General features: G+C 39.1%; 1 long non-coding RNA gene across 12 annotated transcripts in view; it reads left to right on the forward strand.

Moving 5' to 3' along the window:
- Window positions 1–23388, forward strand: part of LOC132367087 (uncharacterized) — a 155821-nt gene that overhangs the window by 121225 nt on the left and 11208 nt on the right. For 10 of the 12 annotated variants that reach the window (XR_009503668.1, XR_009503672.1, XR_009503665.1 and 7 more), the window contains one exon: window positions 13492–13643. The exons of the other annotated variants lie outside the window; for them this stretch is intronic. This is a non-coding gene — a long non-coding RNA (uncharacterized LOC132367087). Of the gene's footprint in view, window positions 1–13491; window positions 13644–23388 lie in introns of those variants that run through there. 12 annotated transcript variants of the gene reach the window in all.

The following is a 23388-nucleotide window of genomic DNA, read 5'->3' on the forward strand; positions in this document are numbered from 1 at the left end:
CTCAGGCATCCAAATCTCTATCGTATATTTAGGGAATTCTGCCTATAAAGAGCCCATCTCCCAGGACAGGAATGGAAAATGTCAGATACACTTGTGGCCAGGGTTGGGCACATGACCTGGGCATTGAGCATCAGATGTACCCATCTCCACACTCTCTAAATTGGAAGCTAATGTCATGAAGAAGTAGGAGATGCCCAGATTTGATTCTGTTGACAGATGGTAGCAGAGACAACAGCTTGAATGGTACCTTGCAGCATCCAGTGTTGGTGGCACACATGGCACGACCCAAGACATCGAGCATGGCTTCCCCCACACAGTGTCGCTTGGAGATTTTCGAGCACTGCTCCTTCCCTTGTAGTCTCTGAGCCGGGTTCTGGGGTCCTCTCGCAGATTCTTTGATCTCTCCAATAGCTTTCGTGATAAAATCCTTTCCTGCCAACATGTCAAGGTTGGTTTCTGTAGCTTGTAGCTAAGAAGGGTGTCTGTGTCAGTCAGGATAGAGCCAGGAAAACAGTCCTCTAAATCTTGCAAGCAGATGGGATTTAATACAGATAATTGGTTAAAAGGGTGATGGAAAAGCTGGCAAGCCAAACAAGGAGAAATGAAGCAACCCACAGGTCAGTAATAGCTGGAAGCTGCTACCACCACTAGGGCTGGAGGGGCAGTGGAGGAAGCGAGCCCATCATCTGACAGGAGCTAGACCCATGACCAGCGGGATCCAGGACCTGAAGCTCACAGGAAGGGTGGGCAAGAGGGAGAGAAAGAAAGAAATATCTGGTCTTCTTTCTTTTTCCCTCCCTCCAATTTTACACCGTACTGCCCATAAGTTGTAAGTAATCACCAGAAGCTAGAGGGCAAGGGAGCCTATAAAACACAGCAGAACAGCGGAAGAGCCAGCAATAGACCTGAAAGCCAACAGGCAATTGACATGCCCGTGTGCTAGGAGCTCAAATGCTTTTTGGCTGAATGAGTGAAGAGAATAACCAAGGAGAGGGCTGGCACCAGAACCTTGTGCTGTACCAACTCTTAAAAGAATAGGGAAATAAGAGGATTTCCCTTAAGCAGCAGCAATCAGAGAGAAAGGAGGAAAATGAGGCAAGAGTAAGGCCCTGGATGTCTTGGCTCTGAAGCAATCAGCTCGGCCAGACTCCTAACTGGACATCCACCAACTAGACCTGTGAATTATTCATCAAGTCTAGACAGGAGACTCAGAGCGCTTATCCAGGAGCTTTGAGTATCATAGCTTCTAATCCAGGCTATTCCCTGGGTAACGTGGGTTATTAAGGGAGGGTAACAGTGCTTGCCCACTTTCACTGGGCAAGGTAAGAAGCAACGAATGATGAAGGGTTTTAAATACCGGGCAAAATAGAGAAATGAGTCGCAGCAAGAATCTTGATAACCAAGAGATGAGCGCATTCACTTACAGTTTGAATTGATGGTATTGTCCTCGACGAATTCCATGAATACATGGAATGTAATTGTCCTCGATGAATTCCATGAATGAATGGAATCTCTTTGTTAGTGGCAGTGCATAAGAGGAAGCAAAGGTCTGTGTTTGGATTTGTGAGAAGGAACATGGCATACAGGCAAAGCTTCTAGGCCAACGCCAGCATAGAATGGGCACTTCATAAATATTTGTTCCCTTCCTCAGTCTCCCTTCTTTTTATCATAGCTCTAACCTAGAGGGGAAAAAGTGAGAAAGTGAAGTACTGTCTAGAAAAAATGGCTGGGGTGAATTCCTTTTATAGGAAAATGCTTAAAGGAATTAAAACCCAAATTCCTGCTTATTGTTAAAACACCAAAAATCCATGGGCATTGTAAATCCAAGGCCATTTACTCAGGATTTCAGATGTTCTAAAAAAATTCATCTGCACTTATTTTGTTTCTTAAAGAATCCTCGCTTCCCCTGGGTGCCGTGAAATGTCTATTGGTTTCTATTTTCTGTGGGATTTCATTCTCAGGTGGTGTCTTGGTGTTTCTGTGACCCAAGCAAGGAGTCCCGTGACTTTACCACACTCTTTCTTCTTGACACAGCTGGAAATATGAGCACCTCAAGGCCCATTGCAAAAGGAGCCGGGCCTCTGCCATGGGCCAGCAGCAGCCAGGAGGGTTGCCAAGATACGGTACAAAACACAAGACCCCTACACATCTCCCTCTGGGTTGCTGGAGCAGCTTTCTTGAACTCAGCTGTTGAAATTTCAGTTCCTTCACGGAAATCCAGACACATCTGTCCCCCCAGATAGGAAAGTGCTTATTAAGTGACTTCCTCCATGCTGGCTAGTCGTGTGGTTTTATTCAGCCCTTAAAGACAGTGTGGGAGCTGAGTACCACAAGGATACCTGAGTACCAGGGATGAAGGCAAAGCCCAGTGATGGGTCCCTGGGGTGGAAGCGTGCCAGCCAGCACTGATACCTGGGGGCGGTCGTCAGGGTACTCACCGCTTGGCTCGGCTTTGAAACATCAGCTGGCGCCCAGGCAATCTCAGGTCTCACTTAAGCTTCAACCTCTACGCCGTCTCTCTCATTCTTCTACTTGTCATGGACACAATCCTTTTCATCTGTTTAATTTCAGAGCACAACAGGGATGTTGAGTGCTTTATTTATGTGTCGGTCAGATGCCTTCAAATATCAATTTTGTCATGACTTGCTGTTTTAGAAATGATGATTTCAAACCAAAATGTAATTTTTTTGTTTTTTTTGAATGAATGGTGGTAGTGTCGAGCCAAGCTTATCCTATGTCCTAGGCGGTGGAGGTCAAAAAGGGAAGCTCTCCCCCATGAATTTTTAGGATTAGGTTGCCCTTCAGGCCCTATCCCAGACCGGAAAAGAACCTTCCCAGAATAGGCGAGACCCATGTTCGGGGTTTGTGCGATGGAACGCTAAGGAGGGACCTCTTCCCTTCCTAGCATTGTTCCCAGCAGTGCCAACCCCATGGTGGACCCCTAACCCTCAGGTCCCTCGTGGAAGCTGGTGCTTTGGAAGCCCAGCAGCAGCCCCTGGTCCCCCTGCGTCTGTCTCACTCACTTAGTCACTTATCATGGTACCCAAAGGGCCATCATTACCCATGTCCTGTTCTTTCAGGACTATGTTAAACATATTTCTTCATTCATTTTAATGTTTAATTCCTCATTCTACATAGAATGCCTACCTCTAATTCACTTCCTATTGTGGTAAAGAGTTATCTCATATCCCTTTACCCTTCCTCCATCCTTCTAATTTTTTACATTGCAGTTTTTACTATTTGTATTATCTATCTGACAATGGAATATTCACTGTTGAGCCAAGGAGTCTATTATCATTACGTTTCCTTTCTTATTCAACTGTTATTTTTTCCGAGAGCTGATAAATTATGTTTTTAAAAATGTACTTACTTTTCTCTGTACACGTTGTTAATGTTTTCTCAGCCCCTCCGAGAGCCCGTAATATTCAAAACACTATTTTTTTTTTTTTTTTTTTTTTTTTTTTTTTTAGTTGTTTTGTTTGTTTTTTTATACTGCAGGTTCTTATTAGGCATCAGTTTTATACACATCAGTGTATACATGTCAATCCCAATCGCCCAATTCAGCACACCACCATCCCCACCCCACCGCAGTTTTCCCCCCTTGGTGTCCATATGTCCATTCTCTACATCTGTGTCTCAACTTCTGCCCTGCAAACTGGCTCATCTGTACCATTTTTCTAGGTTCCGCATACATGCATTAATATACGATATTTGTTTTTCTCTTTCTGACTTACTTCACTCTGTATGACAGTCTCTAGATCCATCCACGTCTCAACAAATGACTCAATTTCGTTCCTTTTTATGGCTGAGTAATATTCCATTGTATATATGTACCACATCTTCTTTATCCATTCGTCTGTTGATGGGCATTTAGGTTGCTTCCATGACCTGGCTATTGTAAATAGTGCTGCAATGAACATTCGGGTGCATGTGTCTTTTTGAATTACGGTTTTCTCTGGGTATATGCCCAGTAGTGGGATTGCTGGGTCATATGGTAATTCTATTTTTAGTTTTTTAAGGAACCTCCATATTGTTCTCCATAGTGGCTGTATCAATTTACATTCCCACCAACAGTGCAAGAGGGTTCCCTTTTCACCACACCCTCTCCAGCATTTGTTGTTTGTAGATTTTCTGATGATGCCCATTCTAACAGGAGTGAGGTGATACCTCATTGTAGTTTTGATTTGCATTTCTCTAATAATTAGTGATGTTGAGCATCTTTTCATGTGCTTCGTGGCCATCTGTATGTCTTCTTTGGAGAAATGTCTATTTAGGTCTTCTGCCCATTTTTGGATTGGGGTGTTTGTTTCTTTGATATTGAGCTGAATGAGCTGTTTATATATTTTGGAGATTAATCCTTTGTCCGTTGATTCATTTGCAAATATTTTCTCCCATTCTGAGGGTTGTCTTTTCGTCTTGTTTATGGTTTCCTTTGCTGTGCAAAAGCTTTGAAGTTTCATTAGGTCCCATTTGTTTATTTTTGTTTTTATTTCCATTACTCTAGGAGGTGGATCAAAAAAGATCTTGCTGTGATTTATGTCAAAGAGTGTTCTTCCTATGTTTTCCTCTAAGAGTTTTATAGTGTCCGGTCTCACATTTAGGTCTCTAATCCATTTGGAGTTTATTTTTGTGTATGGTGTTAGAGAGTGTCCTAATTTCATTCTTTTACATGTAGCTGTCCAGTTTTCCCAGCACCACTTATTGAAGAGACTGTCTTTTCTCCATTGTATATCTTTGCCTCCTTTGTCATAGATTAGTTGACCATAGGTGCGTGGGTTAATCTCTGGGCTTTCTATCTTGTTCCATTGATCTATGTTTCTGTTTTTGTGCCAGTACCATATTGTCTTGATTACTGTAGCTTTGTAGTATAGTCTGAAGTCAGGGAGTCTGATTCCTCCAGCTCCATTTTTTTGCCTCAAGACTGCTTTGCCTATTCGGGGTCTTTTGTGTCTCCATACAAATTTTAAGATGATTTGTTCTAGCTCCGTAAAAAATGCCATTGGTAATTTGATAGGGATTGCATTGAATCTGTAGATTGCTTTGGGTAGTATACTCATTTTCACAATGTTGATTCTTCCAATCCAAGAACATGGTATATCTCTCCATCTGTTGGTATCATCTTTAATTTCTTTCATCAGTGTCTTATAGTTTTCTGCATACAGGTCTTTTGTCTCCCTAGGTAGGTTTATTCCTAGGTATTTTATTCTTTTTGTTGCAATGGTAAATGGGAGTGTTTCCATAATTTCTCTTTCAGATTTTTCATCATTAGTGTATAGGAATGCAAGAGATTTCTGTGCATTAATTTTGTATCCTGCAACTTTACCATATTCATTAATTAGCTCTAGCAGTTTTCTGGTGGCAGTTTTAGGATTCTCTATGTATAGTATCATGTCATCCGCAAACAGTGACAGTTTTACTTCTTCTTTTCCAATTTGTATTCCTTTTATTTCTTTTTCTTCTCTGATTGCCGTGGCTAGGACTTCCAAAACTATGTTGAATAATAGTGGTGAGAGTGGACATCCTTGTCTCGTTCCTGATCTTAGAGGAAATGCTTTCAGTTTTTCACCATTGAGAATGATGTTTGCTGTGGGTTTGTCATATATGGCCTTTATTATGTTGAGGTAGGTTCCCTCTATGCCCACTTTCTGGAGAGTTTTTATCAGAAATGGGTGTTGAATTTTGTCAAAAGCTTTTTCTGCATCTATTGAGATGATCATATGGTTTTTATTCTTCAATTTGTTAATATGGTGTATCACATTGATTGATTTGCGTATATTGAAGAATCCTTGCATCCCTGGGATAAATCCCACTTGATCGTGGTGTATGATCCTTTTAATGTGTTGTTGGATTCTGTTTGCTAGTATTTTGTTGAGGATTTTTGCATCTATATTCATCAGTGATATTGGTCTGTAATTTTCTTTTTTTGTAGTGTCTTTGTCTGGTTTTGGTATCAGGGTGATGGTGGCCTCATAGAATGAGTTTGGGAGTGTTCCTTCCTCTGCAATTTTTTGGAAGAGTTTGAGAAGGATGGGTGTTAGCTCTTCTCTAAATGTTTGATAGAATTCACCTGTGAAGCCATCTGGTCCTGGACTTTTGTTTGTTGGAAGATTTTTAATCACAGTTTCAATTTCATTACTTGTGATTGGTCTGTTCATATTTTCTATTTCTTCCTGGTTCAGTCTTGGAAGGTTATACCTTTCTAAGAATTTGTCCATTTCTTCCAGGTTGTCCATTTTATTGGCATAAAGTTGCTTGTAGTAGTCTCTTAGGATGCTTTGTATTTCTGCAGTGTCTGTTGTAACTTCTCCTTTTTCATTTCTGATTTTATTGATTTGAGTCCTCTCCCTCTTTTTCTTGATGAGTCTGGCTAATGGTTTATCAATTTTGTTTATCTTCTCAAAGAACCAACTTTTAGTTTTATTGATCTTTGCTATTGTTTTCTTTGTTTCTATTTCATTTATTTCTGCTCTGATCTTTATGATTTCTTTCCTTCTGCTAACTTTGGGTTTTGTTTGTTCTTCTTTCTCTAGTTTCTTTAAGTGTAAGGTTAGATTGTTTACTTGAGCTTTTTCTTGTTTCTTTAGGTAGGCTTGTATAGCTATAAACTTCCCTCTTAGAACTGCTTTTGCTGCATCCCATAAGTTTTGGGTCGTCGTGTTTTCATTGTCATTTGTCTCTAGGTATTTTTTGATTTCCTCTTTGATTTCTTCAGTGATCTCTTGGTTATTTAGTAACGTATTGTTTAGCCTCCATGTGTTTGTCCTTTTTACGTTTTTTTCCCTGTAATTCATTTCTAATCTCATAGCGTTGTGGTCAGAAAAGATGCTTGATATGATTTCAATTTTCTTAAATTTACTGAGGCTTGATTTGTGACCCAAGATGTGATCTATCTTGGAGAATGTTCCGTGCGCACTTGAGAAGAAGGTGTAATCTGCTGTTTTTGGATGGAATGTCCGATATATATCAATTAAATCTATCTGGTCTATTGTGTCATTTAAAGCTTCTGTTTCCTCATTTATTTTCATTTTGGATGATCTGTCCATTGGTGTAAGTGAGGTGTTAAAGTCCCCCACTATTATTGTGTTACTGTCGATTTCCTCTTTTATAGCTGTTAGCAGTTGCCTTATGTATTGAGGTGCTCCTATGTTGGGTGCATATATATTTATAATTGTTATATCTTCTTCTTGGATTGATCCCTGGATCATTATGTAGTGTCCTTCCTTGTCTCTTGTAACATTCTTTAATTTAAAGTCTATTTTATCTGATATGAGTATAGCTACTCCAGCTTTCTTTTGATTTCCATTTGCATGGAATATCTTTTTCCATCCCCTCACTTTCAGTCTGTATGTGTCCCTAGGTCTAAAGTGGGTCTCTTGTAGACAGCATACATATGGGTCTTGTTTTTGTATCCATTCAGCCAGTCTATGTCTTTTGGTTGGGGCATTTAATCCATTCACGTTTAAGGTAATTATCGATATGTATGTTCCTATGACCATTTTCTTAATTGTTTTGTGTTTGTTTTTGTAGGTCCTTTTCTTCTCTTGTGTTTCCCACTTAGAGAAGTTCCTTTAGCATTTGTTGTAGAGCTGGTTTGGTGGTGCTGAATTCTCTTAGCTTTTGCTTGTCTGTAAAGCTTTTGATTTCTCCATCAAATCTAAATGAGATCCTTGCCGGGTAGAGTAATCTTGGTTGTAGGTTCTTCCCTTTCATCACTTTAAGTATATCATGCCACTCCCTTCTGGCTTGCAGAGTTTCTGCTGAGAAATCAGCTGTTAACCTTATGGGAGTTCCCTTGTATGTTATTTGTCGTTTTTCCCTTGCTGCTTTCAATAACTTTTCTTTGTCTTTAATTTTTGCCACTTTGATTACTATGTGTCTCGGCGTGTTTCTCCTTGGGTTTATCCTGTATGGGACTCTCTGCGCTTCCTGGACTTGGGTGGCTATTTCCTTTCCCATGTTAGGGAAGTTTTCGACTATAATCTCTTCAAATATTTTCTCTGGTCCTTTCTCTCTCTCTTCTCCTTCTGGGACCCCTATAATGCGAATGTTGTTGCGTTTAATGTTGTCCCAGAGGTCTCTTAGGCTGTCTTCATTTCTTTTCATTCTTTTTTCTTTAGTCTGTTCCGCAGCAGTGAATTCCATCATTCTGTCTTCCAGGTCACTTATCCGTTCTTCTGCCTCAGTTATTCTGCTATTGATTCCTTCTAGTGTAGTTTTCATTTCAGTTATTGTATTGGTCATCTCTGTTTGTTTGTTCTTTAATTCTTCTAGGTCTTTGTTAATCATTTCTTGCATCTTCTCAATCTTTGCCTCCATTCTTATTCCGAGGTCCTGGATCATCTTCACTATCATTATTCTGAATTCTTTTTCTGGAAGGTTGCCTATCTCCACTTCATTTAGTTGTTTTTCTGGGGATTTTTCTTGTTCCTTCATCTGGTACATAGCCCTCTGCCTTTTCATCTTCTCTATCTTTCTGTAACTGTGGTTTTTGGTCCACAGGCTGCAGGATTATAGTTTTTCTTGCTTCTGTTGTCTGCCCTCTGGTGGTTGAGGCTATCTAAGAGGCTTGATGGGAGGCTCTGGTGGTGGGTAGAGCTGACTGTTGCTGTGGCGGTCAGAGCTCAGTAAAACCTTAATCCACTTGACTGTTGATGGGTGGGGCTGGGTTCCCTCCCTGTTGCTGTGGCGGGTCAGAGCTCAGTAAAACCTTAATCCACTTGACTGTTGATGGGTGGGGCTGGGTTCCCTCCCTGTTGGCTGTTTTGCCTGAGGCAACCCAACACTGGAGCCTACCCGTGCTCTTTGGTGGGGTTAATGGCAGACTCTGGGAGGGCTCACGCCAAGGAGAACTTCCCAGAACCTCTGCTGCCAGTGTCCTTATCCCCACGGTGAAACAGAGCCACCACTCGCCTCTGCAGGAGACCCCCCAACACCAGCAGGTAGGTCTGGTTCAGTCTCCCCCAGGCTCACTGCTCCTTCCCCTGGGTCCTGATGCACACATTACTTTGTGTGTGCCCTCCAAGAGTGGGATCTCTGTTTCCCCCAGTCCTGTCAAAGTCCTGCAATCCAATTCCCACTAGGCTTCAAAGTCTGATTCTCTAGGAATTCCTCCTCCCGTTGCCTGACCCCCAGGTTGGGAAGCCTGACGTGGGGCTCAGAACCTTTACTCCAGTGGGTGGACTTCTGTGGTATAAGTGTTCGCCAGTCTGGGAGTCACCCACCCAGCAGTTACGGGGTTTGATTTTACTCTGCTTGCGCCCCTCCTACCGTCTCACTGTGGCTTCTCCTCTGTCCTTGGACGTGGGGTATCCTCCTTGGTGAAGTCCAGGGTCTTCCTGTCAATGATGGTCCAGCAGTCAGTTGTGATTCTGGTGCTCTCGCAAGAGGGAGTGACAGCACGTCCTTCTACTCCGCCATCTTGGTTAATCTCTCCAAAACACTATTTTAACACATTAAGTAGAGTAATGGATTTAATTTTTTAAGAAACTCTGTGCGGTAGGTACATGACGATCCACATTTTATAGGTGGGAAACATGAAGCACCGCGAGGCTGCCTGTGCTTCCTGGAGATGTAAGATCATTGTGGCAGAGGCAGCATTTGAACCCGGCCCGTCTGGCTTTGGTATCCACATTCCCAAACTCAAGCAGCACAGCCTTTGAGAAAACTTTCTACACAAGCAAATCTACCCGATAAGCAAGTGGTTAATTTTTTTTTTTTTTACACTAGAACTCTTTTCTTTTGCATGTCCCTGTGCTCTCATTTTCATCTGGATTGCTTGTTGACTATACCTGTACCTGCTGTCATAGTAGGATTCATTTTCAGTATCGTCAAGGGAATTTCCTATATCTCCTTTCTGTACTGATTCCTCATTTTCTGCATATCACTTCTTTTTGGTGTACCTTATTGCTTTAGGGGGAAGCCAATCCTTTAGAAGACTTCTTGAGAAAAGGTGAATGGGAGACAAATAATTTTTAGATCTTAAATGTTAGAAAGTGTTTGTATTCTAGTTTGATAGCCCTGGGTATAGTGTTCACTGCCCTCTTATCCTTGATTGTTTATATGTGACCTGCCTTTTTCCCTTTCTCGAAACTTTTACTATCTTCCTGGTATTCTGAAATTTTACAGCAGTGGTTGGTATTTTTTTATTTATTGTGCTGGGTGCTCAGGAGGACTTTTCTGCAGGTCCAGAAAATGTTCCTGTACGATTTCTCTTGACATTTTTCTCTTATAGATCCTTAGGGTAGGCTGTTGGGCCTCTTGGATTGGCCTTCTAGTTTCATCTTTTTTTCTGTCCCATTTTTTAAAGGTTTTGAGGTATTTTCCTGTTTTCCATATATATACAATATGCATATAAATATATATTTATCCATGTAATTTTAGCTATCATATTTAAATTTCTAAGAACGCTTTCTTATCCTAATAATAATGTCTGCTTCTTCCTTTTTCTTAATAGCATCCTGACCTTGTTTTAACGATCGCTTATCTTCTCTTTCTGAGGTCATTAAATATAATTTTTTAAAACTTTCCTTCCTTCTTTTTAGTGCGTTCTTTTTTTTTGTTTGTTTGTTTTCTTTCCTCCTTGCTTCTGTTTTGATGTCTCTATCTTTTATGTTAGAGGCTTTCTTCAACTTTCAAGCAATCACTGGTTTTCTGTTCATATTTTAAAAGTTAGAATGCTGGAAGCTCTGTGTGCTTAGACTTGGCTTGTCAACTGTAAAGTGCACTGTAGAGTAATTGGGTGATGAGTTGGCTTTTTAATTGGGAGATTCCTACATGTCAGGACCTACAGAGTGTTCTCTAAGCACATGAGGTATTTATTTGTGTAAATTTGTATTGAAGTCTTGAGAAGATTGAGATAATTGCTATTACGGCAGCACAAACAACAAAAAATTCACTGTGAGATATGTGGGTTCCTAAAGCTCTTCCTGCTATTTCTGCAACTTGGACTCTATCTCCCCACCATATTGCTTATCATGGTCTCCTCTCCCCACTATTAAACTCTTACTCATTGTAAGGTAGAGCTATTAGGTTCATGCTGACCTATGTCCTCAGAATTCTCTTTCTATCCCTAATCAGCTTTACAAATTCTTTTCCTACACGAAGACAGTTCTAGCCCAAAGAAGAATCATTCTTAAGTTTGTGTCACATACCCAACTATTAGAGGTGAAAACTCTAGTAGTTACATGATAGCTATCAATAAGCTTGACTTCTGGACTGGTGCCAATTTACACATAATCCTTATTTCTGTAATTACTGCATGTAGATCAATTCTACGCATCAAGATAATTACATTTATCTTGACGTACCTCCTTCTCCTTGTTTCAGTGACTCTGCTGAAACCACATGTTTCTTTATCCTCTTGATGCTTGAGATTTTCTCCATGTTGGGACAGTCACACTAGAATGTCCTGCTACGGGACTTTCAATTTAACACTCTAGACCTCTCATCAAACATATTGTTGAGAGTTCCTCCCCAAGCCCTCAAGGTTATAGAAACTAGTTGCAGACAGAGCTGGATCCTTAAACATGATTTCCTTTGTGTGGAATCAAATACTTGATTTTTCTGGTATTATTGTAACTTGACCTCCTAGCAGCATTTAATACACTGGATTGGTTTCTGCTTCTTAAAGTTTCCCTGGATACCACATTCTCCCAACATTGTTGCTATCTCGTATCACGTTGGCCACTCTTTTCTCTCCTCCTGTGTTAGGTCCACCTCCTCAACCTGACCTCTAATGTAAGAGTGCTTCAGGATCCTGTACTCACCTCTTCTCTTCTGTCTACCAGGTCTCTTTAGGTTATTCCATCTAGTCCATGACTCCCAGACATTTATCTTTAACTGTGTTATATCCCCAGGACTCCTGACTCTAGTTGCCTACTTGACATCTTCATACAAATGTTCAATAGACATCTAGTGCTTAGCATGACCCATACAGAACTCTTGAGTCACTGCTGTCTGGATAACATCCTAACTACCCCTTTACATACCTCTTTCTTCCCATTTTGGAAAATGGCACCAAAATCCAGCTACTTGCTCAAGCTCCAAATCTGACAATTACCCTTGATTCATTTCTTTCACTTTACCCACAAAAGCTATTTATCTACAAACACTATGGGTTCTACTCCCATAAATACCTTGAATCTGTCCAATTCTCTGCATTTTCTTGACTCTTACCTTAGACAAAGACATCATAATATTTCTTCTAGGCTACTGCAGTAGCTTCTTACCTGGAATCCCTGCTTCCAAGCTTGCACATAGCAACCGTAGTAAACTTTTAGAAGCATAAATCAGATGACGCCACTGCTTAAAATCCTCCAAGTCTTTATGATTTACAGAACCATACATGTTCTGGCTCTTGTCTACCAACCCTTCCTTTCGTTCCTCACAACACCAGGCTCATTCCTTCCCTAGAGTCTTTGAACCAGCTCTTCCTCTGCCTAGAATGAGCTTCTCTCTCATTCTCACAGGGCACATTCAATATTCTCATCTTATCTAAAAAGTCACCTCCTCAGAGAATCCTTCCCAGGGTACCCACCTAGAGTACTTATTCAGTCATTTTCTCTACCCTCAGCCTATTTTAATTCTATGGATAACACTTATTACTCTCTAATATTTTTCTTACTTGTTTGCTTATTGGCTGTCTAATGCCCACCACTCCTTGAGAGAGGCGACCTCATCCATCTTTACCCAACTAGTATCATCAGTGCTTGGAACTAAAAAAAAAAAAAAAATCACTCAGTTCCTATTTGTTGAATGAATGGATTAACAGATGGCCTTAGAGGACATCTAGTCCAACTTCCTCACTTTTAGAGGTGAGAAAACCAGAGAGAAAAGCGACTTGCCAAAGATGATGTAGTTATCAGGCTATTTGGCTTATTGTTTTAAATATGTTCATTGTTGTTATAGTGACCTCAGCTACATCCCAAAGCAACTATCTTTAATTATACTCTTGGCTCCACCAATTTCACTAGTTCATCATCTCACCTTAGGGTCATATCTTATTAGCATTATCCTACCCAAGGGTGTTTTGGATAGGAGCCAACTATACGTTCTATTGTGTCAGTTCTATTGTGTCAGTTGCCATTAACACAGGTCATATTTTTCCTGGGGCAGTTATAAGCTTTGTTTATAAACTTAGAGAACTGACTTTTTGGCTGTTCTTGCCTGCTGACCCACTAAAAACCCACCTTTTTACCAAACTAGATACTTGATAGTGTTTATGTGTAGGGTAGAATTATAAATCTATTTTGTCATCATGTTAGTGGCCCAGTTTACAGGGTAACCATGGTTTTGCAGAAAGACCTTTGCCTTGGGAAACCTGGTTTTTCATCCATTCTATTACTCAGAAGCTGTCTGAGCTTAAGCAAGCCCTTAATACTCTAAGCTTCAATTTCGTAGCCTGTCCAGCTTTGCCATGAGCAGGGAAAAACCCAAAAAAAAACAATAACCACTCTCTCTCACTTCCTCTCACTCTATTTTTTGCCCGCACAGCATGCAGGATCTTTCCGGGATCTTAGTTTCCCGACCAAGGATGGAACCCACGCTCCCTGTAATGGAAGCACAGTGTCTTAAGCACTGGACCGCCAAGGAAGTCCCTCTCTTCACTTCTTTATTTGGAATAATAAATATGAAAATTCACTTCACAGGGATTAAGTGAACTTATTAATAAACCAGTTAGTTGGATTAAATCAGCTCATGAATGTGAAAACATTTTGCTAAGTGTAAAATGCATTACAGATACAAGGGATTAAATGTAAGGGATTGCTTACATTAATCAGTTTCTAATGTATTAAATATACAGCTGTCAGTAATTGTGATTTCGGTTAAGTCCCTGTTACATGTCAAACTTTCAAAACAAGTGTCTTCTTATCCAGTATACTTTTGAATAATGATTTTAATTATTCTTTTTAATAGAAGTACTATGTTCACTGTAACTAATCCAAATGGTATAAAATGAAAATGGAAAAGTCTAGTCTTTCACCTCAAACTCCACAAGTATAAGCCCCAGACATAAGCAGTTAGCATTAGTTATTTTTAGCTACTATTATTACTAGTCATAATAGCTAACATAATAGCTAACATAATAATAGTTTAGTACTTCACTGTGAGTCTGATGTTGTTATAAGCACTTTATATATGAACTTATTTTGGTGCTTACAATAACCCTATGGCTTAAATATTACTGTTATCCTCATTTTATACGTGAGCAAACTGAGGCACAGAGCTGGGAAGCTATTTGCCTAGTGTCACACAGGCATTTGAGCTCAGGTAGACTGGCTCCAAAGTTCACCCTCTCAGTCACTATAAACAAACAGTATATCTCGGACACCTTTCCATTTGCATATATAGAGATCTACTGCGTAATTTTAGTACCTACAGAACACTCCATTGTGTGATGGAGCTTATCAGCTCCCAATTGATGAGAATTTTTATTCTCTTCCACTTTTTTCATTATGAGAAATAAACTGCTAAAAATTAAAAATTAAACTGCCATGGACAGCCTCATACTTTTGTGTGAGTGTGTCTATGGCATATATTTCTAGAAGTGAGTAGCTGAAACAAAGGACGTGTACACTAAACTTGTTGAGCAACACCACCACGTTGCCTTCTGTAATGATTACTGATTTTCACCTGGAGTCTAGCAACCACCAGAATCACTGAGCCAACTGGTTATTTTTATGTGCTACTGTTTTTTTCTCTAATTGTGTTTTACATCTCATTGCCCTGCTGTTTGACAAGGAATTTTACCATATGGTAAATATAGCATTTGGGGAAAGCTCCTCATATTCCTGGGGGGTGATGTCTCTGCTCCTGGGCGTAGGGTGAGCAGGAATCCAGGGACCTCCCTGCTTGTGCTGCCTGATACCCGAGGCTCTGGAGAAATCACTGTGTGACTGTTCACCTTGGCTCAGCCTGAGAGCTACTGTGACAGATTTATTGGCTCTGAAACATTTATCCAAGCAGAACCTCTAAACCAATATACGTTTTTCACTCCCATGCACGCTAGGGAGAGAAGGAGGAGAGCTCTAAGGAGTGAAACTCCACAGAAATGTAGTCCACCCCGCACTTCACCCTTGGAAACTTCTTGAGAAATGAAATTCATTTCTTCCAATCCCAGGTCTGTCTTCTTTTAACCAGTTTTTCTCAGTCGGTCGGTACGGAAAAGTACATTAATAAAAGAAAATTAACAAGGTCCTTCAACTACTATTTCATTATTTGCTTTGTAAGAGAAAATATTGAATAGTCTATGGTTCTTGCGTCCAAGAAACTTGCAATCTGCTCCAACCTTTGTAGGAATGGAGGATGGGGAAATGGCTTGAATTTATAAAGGAAGGAATTTAGAGCAATAAGGAAGAACATATAAGGAAAACTAGTAATAGTATTATCCATATTTTCCTGATGATAAAAATAAAGCTTAGCGAGATTATGTGACTTAGCAGAGCTTACTCAAGTAGAAAGTAGTAAACAGTTCAAACTCTGGTTCCAGTTTCAAAGATCACATATTCTCTACTGCACTTGCTGGTGGTCTCCAAACCTGACTAATGCAGGTTTCTAGTTTCAACTACTTAGCATATTGACATCCTTCTGTGTACTACATGCACATAGAAATGCTGGATAAAATATAACAAAACTATTTTATATACATTGCCAAGGAAGAAAAGGAGGGAGACAGAGAGAAAGGAAATTCTTACAGGCCAAAAATAAAGAAGAATCTCATAACCGATATGGTAAGTGCCTGAGCTGACGCCAGAACAAAACAGAGGATATCAGACATGGCTATATGACCTAACAGCTAGGGGTTGTGGTTTTTAAACACATATCTAGAACAAAAGACTTGCCTTTGGGCCTGTGAAAGGTGAGGAGTCGGAACTGAAATTCATGCATAAAGCTAGGACCGAGGAAGAGCTGCTCCCACCATATCAGGGGACTATGAAACATCGTTCAGTTACTACAAACGCAACTGGCAAAATTCTCACTGATTAGATATCTGGGTGGGAAAAAGTTCTGCACAATAAATGGCCATTTAAAAATCTATGTTATGCACAGGTGTAGAATCCAAATTTTAGACTATTTTCATAGTATAGGAATCCCAGATGGAGATGTTTATGTAGATACTGGAAATATTTCAGTCCAGTGAAACTCCTGGAATCCTCAGAAAAATCAAATGTAAGACTTCTCTGAATGGTTACCACTAAATCTTACAGTACATACAGGGATTCCACAGGGAAATATAACCTAGCCGAAAATATGCTCACAATTAAAAAGTACAGATTAAATAAGAAAGTGGTTCACAACATGGGAGAGTCAGCAGATACATGTGGAAGGAACAGCACCACAAGAACTTGAGATATAATGATCAAAAGCTATCTGTAAATTAAGTATATTTACAATCATTGAAGAGATAAAGGGAGAAATAAAAACCCTCATAAAGAAAACCAGGGCATTAAAAAAGAACAGGCAGATATGAAACACAACCCAATAGAACGATTCAAAATGAAAAGTTGTGAATAAAATTAAGCACAATGACCAATTTAAGAGCAGATTGGGACAGTTATAGAGACAACTGATGATATGAAAGATGTACCTGAGGAAATTACCCAGAGGGAGATAAAGAGATATGAAACCCAAAAGAGAGGTTAGGAGAAATGGAGGATTAAATTAGAAGTTTCAATTTGGGTCTAATGGGAATTTCAGAAGGAGAAAATGGGGAAGGGGCAAGATTTTAAGTGAAAATGGCTATGAATTTTTCAGAACTAAGAAAAGCCATGAAACCTCAGACTGAAGAACCACACTGAGTCTTGCACAATATAGAAATCCACTGCTAATCCTGTGAAGACTGGAACACTGAAGAAAAACAAACTCTAGTTGAAAAGCAAGTAGAGAGAAAAGACAGATAACATGCAAATGAACAATCATTAGAATAATAAAGGATATCAATGAAATAGAGACCAGAAGACAATTCTCACTTATCATCAGAATCACTTGAGAAGCACATTAAACTACAGTATTATGGTTTTACCCCAGGTGCTTTGGATGTTGTTTAGGAATGTGCATTTTAAAAAGCTTCTCAGGTCATCAAGTATGTTTAAAGCCCTCTTTCCTTAGCACATAATACATAAACACATATATACATTCTTATGCTCATACACATTGTTCTCTGCTGTATTTTAGTGAGATTACCCCTAAAAAAAAAAAAATGGAGAGGTTGGATCCATAACTAAGAATCCATGCTAAATGGTGCCAGAAGATGATCCCAAAAGAACAAGGCAAAGGAGTTAGTACAAGTATCTCTGACCTCTGAAATCTTTTCCCATTTCTGTCTTCTCCAGTGTACATATGACTAGAACCAGAGGGCACATCATTCTGCCTCATACCTTCAGAATCCTGGGTGTGTATTTGATGAGACTAATGAATGTTCCAAATTTCAGAGTGTTTGGCAAGACATGCTTTCTGTCTTACTTGGTATATCATATTAAATACAAAAGAAACCTTAACCCACCAATATAAGAAATTTAGTCTACTTTACCTTTATGGACATCTGTTTTCAGATTAGTGGTTGTTTAACTCTTATAATAAAGGCTAACTCTACATTAAAGTAATACTGAGTGTAATTAGAATAGTTACAATAGCCATACTTTTTGAACTAATAGCACCACTTCTAGGAATTTATCCTAAATACCCAAACACAAAAAGCCACATACACGAAAAAAGAAAATTGCAGGCCAATATCACTGAAGAACATAGCCACAAAAATCCTCAACAAAATACTGCCAAACCAAATCCAACAATACATTAAAAGGATCATACACCATGATCAAGTGGGATTTATCCCAGGGATGCAAGGATTTTTCAATATCCACAAATCAATCAGTGTGATACACTGCATCAACAAATAGAAGAATAAAAACAATATGATCATCTCAATAGATACAGAAAAAGCTTTTGACAAAATTCAACACCCATTTATGATTAAAATTCTCCAGAAAGTGGGCACAGAGGGAACCTACCTCAATTTGATAAAGGCCATATATGACAAACCCACAGCTAACATTCTCAATGGTGAAAAACTGAAAGCATTTCCTCTAAGATCAGGAACAAGACAAGGATGTCCACTCTCACCACTATTAATTATTCAACATAGTTTTGGAAGTCCTAGCCATGCAATCAGAGAAGAAAAAGAAAGAAAAGGAATACAAACTGGAAAAGAAGAAATAAAACTGTCACTGTTTGCAGATAACATGATAATATACATAGAGAATCCTAAAGATGCTACCAGAAAACTACTAGAGCTAATCAATGATTTGGTAAAGTTGCAGGATACAAAATTCACAGAAATCTGTTGCATTTCTATACACTAATGGTCAGAAAGAGAAATTAAGGAAACAATCCCATTTACTATGGCATCAAAAAGTATAAAATACCTAAGAATAAACCTACTTAAGAAGACAAAAGACCTGTACTCTGAAAACTATAAGATGCTGATGAAAGAAATCGAAGATGACACAAACAGATGGAAAGATATACCAATGTTCTTGGGTTGGAAGACTCAATATTGTCAAAATGACTATACTCACCAAGGCAATCTACAGATTCAATGCAATCCTTATCAAATTACCAAGGGCATTTTTCACAGAACTAGAACAAAAAATTTTTAAATTTGCATGGGAACACAGAAGACCCCAAATTGCTAAAGCAATCCTGAGATAGAAAAACAGAGCTGGAGGAATCAGATTCCCTGATTTCAGGCTATACTACCAAGCTACAGTCATCAAAACAATATGGTACTAGCACAAAAACAGAAATATAGATCAATGGAACAGGACAGAAAGGCCAGAAATAAACCCACACACCTATGGTCAATTAATCTACAACAAAGGAGGCAAGACTATACAATAGAGAAAAGACAGTCTCTTCAATAAATGGTGCTGGGAAAACTGGACAGTTACATGTAAGACAATGAAATTAGAACATCTCTAACAACATACACAAAAATAAATTCAAAATGGATTAAAGACCTAGATGTAAGGCCAGCTGCTATAAGGTGCTTAGAGGAAAACATAGGCAGAACACTCTTTGATATAAATCACAGCAGTATCTTTTTGGATCCACCTCTTAGAGTAATCAAAATAAAAACAAAAATAAACCAATGAGACCTGATTGAACTTAAAAGCTTTTAAGCCATAAACAAAATGAAAAGACAACCCACACAATGGGAGAAAATATTTGCAAACAAGGCGACTGACAAGGGATTAATCTCCAAAATATAAAAACAGCTCACGCAGTTCTGTATCAAAAAAAAAAAAAAACAACCAATCAAAAAAATGGGCATATGAACTAAATAGATATTTCTCCAAAGAAGACATACAGATGGCCAAAAAGTACATGAAGAGATGCTCAACATCACTAATTATTAGAGAGATGCAAATCAAAACTACAGGGCTTCCCTGGTGGCGCAGTGGTTGAGAATCTGCCTGCCAATGCAGGGGACACGGGTTCGAGCCCTGGTCTGGGAAGATCCCACATGCCGCGGAGCGACTAAGCCCGTGAGCCACAATTGCTGAGCCTGCGCGTCTGGAGCCTGTGCTCCGCAACGGGAGAGGCCACGATAGTGAGAGGCCCGCGCACCGCGATGAAGAGTGGTCCCCACTTGCCGCAACTAGAGAAAGCCCTCACACAGAAACGAAGACCCAACACAGCCATAAATAAATAAATAAATAAATAAATAAAAAAAAAAAAAAAAAAAAAAAAACAAATCAAAACTACAGTGAGATATCACCTCACATGGGTCAGAATGGCCATCCTCAAAAAATCTACAAACAATAAATACTGGAGAAGGTGTGGAGAAATGGGGACCCTCCTACGCTGTTGGTGGGAATGTAAATTGGTACAGTCACTATGGAGAACAGTATGGAGATTCCTTAAAATACTAAAAATAAAACTACCTATGATCCAGCAATCCCACTCCTGGGCATATATCTGGAGAAAACCATAATTTGAAAAGGTACATGCACCCCAATGTTCATTGCAGCACTATTTACAAAAGCAAAGACATGGAAGCAACCTAAATGTCCATCGACAGAGGAATGGATAAAGAAGATGTTGTACATATACACAATGGAATATTACTCAGCCATAAAAAAGAAAGAAATAATGCCATTTGTAGCAACATGGATGGACTTAGAGATGATCATACTAAGTGAACTAAGTCAGACAGGGAAAGACAAATATCATATGATATCACTTACATGTGAAATCTAAAAAAAATAATACAAATGAACTTATTTATAAAACAGAAACAGATTCACAGACTTCAAAACAAACTTATGGTTACCAAAGGGAAAACGTGGGTGGGAGGGATAAATTAGCAGTTTGGGATTAACATATACACACTACTATATATAAAATAGATAGTCAACTAGGACCTACTTTATAGCACCGGGAACTCTACTCAATATTCTGTAATAACCTATATGGAAAAAGAATCTGAAAAAGAATGGATATATGTATACATATAACTGAATCACTTTGCTATACACCTGAAACTAACAACATTGTAAATCAACTATACTCCAATATAAAATTTAAATTAAAAAGCCTATATATTCGAAGATATTCATTCCAGCATTATATAGATACATGTGGAAATCTGCAAGTCTCCAGAAGGGACAGAGGGCACTAAGATCTTGGCATATTGTTTCAGACACATGTAGAAATGCATTTGCTTTTTGGCTTGAACTCCTTACACATATATTTGTCTTTCCCTTTTCGATAGAAAATGCTTAGGTAAATAATGCTATATCCACATGACAGAACTATGCCAGTTTAAAAATTATGTTTGAACAGGTGGTTTACAAAAGAAATAAAAATGTACCACAAACACAAATATTTAACCTTATTAGTATTAAAGGAAATAATAAAATTTCCTTTTCACTCATCTGATAAAAATTAGTTTAAGAAAAAAAAGATTGATAATACCCAGTGTTGGTGAAATTGTGGAGAAATGGGCATAACTTTGCCGTTGGTAGCATAAGTTGGTACGTAGCTTCTAGACAGAAAGTTGGTAATATGTAATCAAAGTCTTCTTTTTTTTTTTGCTTAGAAAATCCATATAGAAATATATTTTTTAAAAAATTGAACAACTGTAACATTGTTTATATTATGAAAAAATTGGGAACAACTTAAATATTCCCAAATAGGAACTAATAAAATATGGTGCTATACAATGGAATATAGTTAGCAAAAATATTAATAATATATAGGTAATAATAAAAAATGAAAAATAGGTGTAATATTATAATTTTGTTAAATTATAGATCAGAACACATAAAATGCCAAGGAAGAGTTGTACTAAGAATTGGTAATGATTATCTCTGGGTGGTTGGAACTTATGGTTAGTTTTCTTTTTTGCATAGTATTGCTTATAAATTTTGCAATGAAATTTTTTTTTTAACAAAAATAAGATACAATGTTTTGTTCATAAAAATTTTTACTGATATAATACCGATTATGGCAAAAAAAGATTACAACTATGTATAAATTAAAAGAATACAGGATATAAATAAAGGAAAAAAGGAGGAAGGACTGAAAACTCTCTCCTAATAGCAGTTTTCTTCAGCCAGTGAAACATGGAGCAAATGTTTTCTACTTTTATGACTTTTTCATACTTTCTAATATATTACCAATTTTATTCTTAGAAGAACAAGTAGGAAATTTATTTTTTAAATATAAAATTGAACTTAATAAAGTAATCAGCATCTTTCCATCATATTTTACACACCTCTCTGCTCTGTCAAATGTCCATACTGAGTCCTAATGCCAAGTTTCTGGGCTCCAACCAGGCCACCACATTAGGTAAGTTTGCATACAAATATTACTACTGAATTTATGATTTGAATCCTGAAAACAAAGGCTTGGAAACTTTTCTAGAATCCTCTCAGGAGTCTAGCAGGGAGCTGGGTGGGATTAGAACTGGCTGGTTTCCACTCAACATTCCATCTTAGTCTCCGGAGCGGATGGGGAGTGATGAGATCCTGGCACCACTGTTCCAGACCCAAGTTGTAGTGCATTGGCTTTTTGGCTGGAACTCCTCACACATATGCTTTGCCTTTCTGCGATCCAGCAGAGGACTCCTCGCCTGCACCAGCCTGGATGTCAGCAGGTGGCCTGCTGGCCCCCACAGCCTTCTGCATGAATTACTGTGTGTGGTTTCTACACATTGAAACATGGAACCCACACACATCCACACATCCCTGCCCCCCGCCCCCTGACATACACTCTGTATTCCATTAGAAGCCTGTTCCATTTGGCCACGATATTGGGCCACCGGCAGACCTTCTTCAAAGAATCACCAAGTTTCCATCTGCTAAGATACCATATTTCTTTTCCCCTTTCCAGATAAAGCACGCTCTCTGGTCCCTTTCCAACTCCTTGGTTCTTCCTCTCCAGTCCTGCCTTCGCAGAGCCACCTGAATGAACTGATCTTATCACTCCATGGCCCTCGAATCTTCTGTGGCTTCCCATCACATTCAGGATAATATATGTATTCCTTGGATGGCTAGCCGGGTCCTTCGTGATATGCCCCCAACTTACCTAGTTAGCCCTCACTGTCACCACAGACTTCCCACCTTCCGCTCTTGCTCTAACACACTGTATTTGGACTTGACCTGCTTTCTCACTTGCCTCTGCTTTTCCACAGGTTGTTCCCTTGCCTTCTCCGCTTGGTCCCCCCGTCAATGCCTCCTTGTCTTTCAGAACTCAATTTGAGTGTCATCTCTACAGAGAGAAACCTTTTCTGCCTCTCCCTCCCTCCTTCTCACCTCCCTTGTCCCCCCATTCAGTCCAAGGCTCTCTCACACATGACCCCTACAAACAACTAAGAGTATTTGCTGGCCCATCTCTGTCCTTGATTGGGTCTTGAGGTCCTTGCAAGCAAGGGCTAGGTTTTTCTATGACTTTATTCCAGTGCCTAGCCTACTTTCATCGTTTCCAGTCAATAGCAAGCGCTCAAAAATATACCCAGTAAAAATTTCACTCTTGGGTATAATCCCAACATATGCAAGACATGTACAAGAATGTTCAAAGCAGCATTTTCTGGATTAGTCCCAAACTGTAAATAACCCAAATGTCTCGTAACCATAGAATGGGTAAGTAAATCATGGCATTTTAAATAAATAAATCCTATACAACAGTGAGACTGACTGACTGAATATTGTGAATGAATTTCACAAACGTAATGTTGAGTGAAGGAAGCCAAAAATAAATGATGTATAATTCCATTTATATAAGCTCAAAAAGCAGGTAAAAGTTATATATGGTGTTAGAAATCATGAGAATAGTTACTCTCAAATGTACAGGGTAACTGATAGAAGGGGCTTCTGGGACCCCAGT

Source organism: Balaenoptera ricei, chromosome 6, assembly GCF_028023285.1.
Source record: "Balaenoptera ricei isolate mBalRic1 chromosome 6, mBalRic1.hap2, whole genome shotgun sequence".
Taxonomy (NCBI): Eukaryota; Metazoa; Chordata; class Mammalia; order Artiodactyla; family Balaenopteridae; genus Balaenoptera; species Balaenoptera ricei.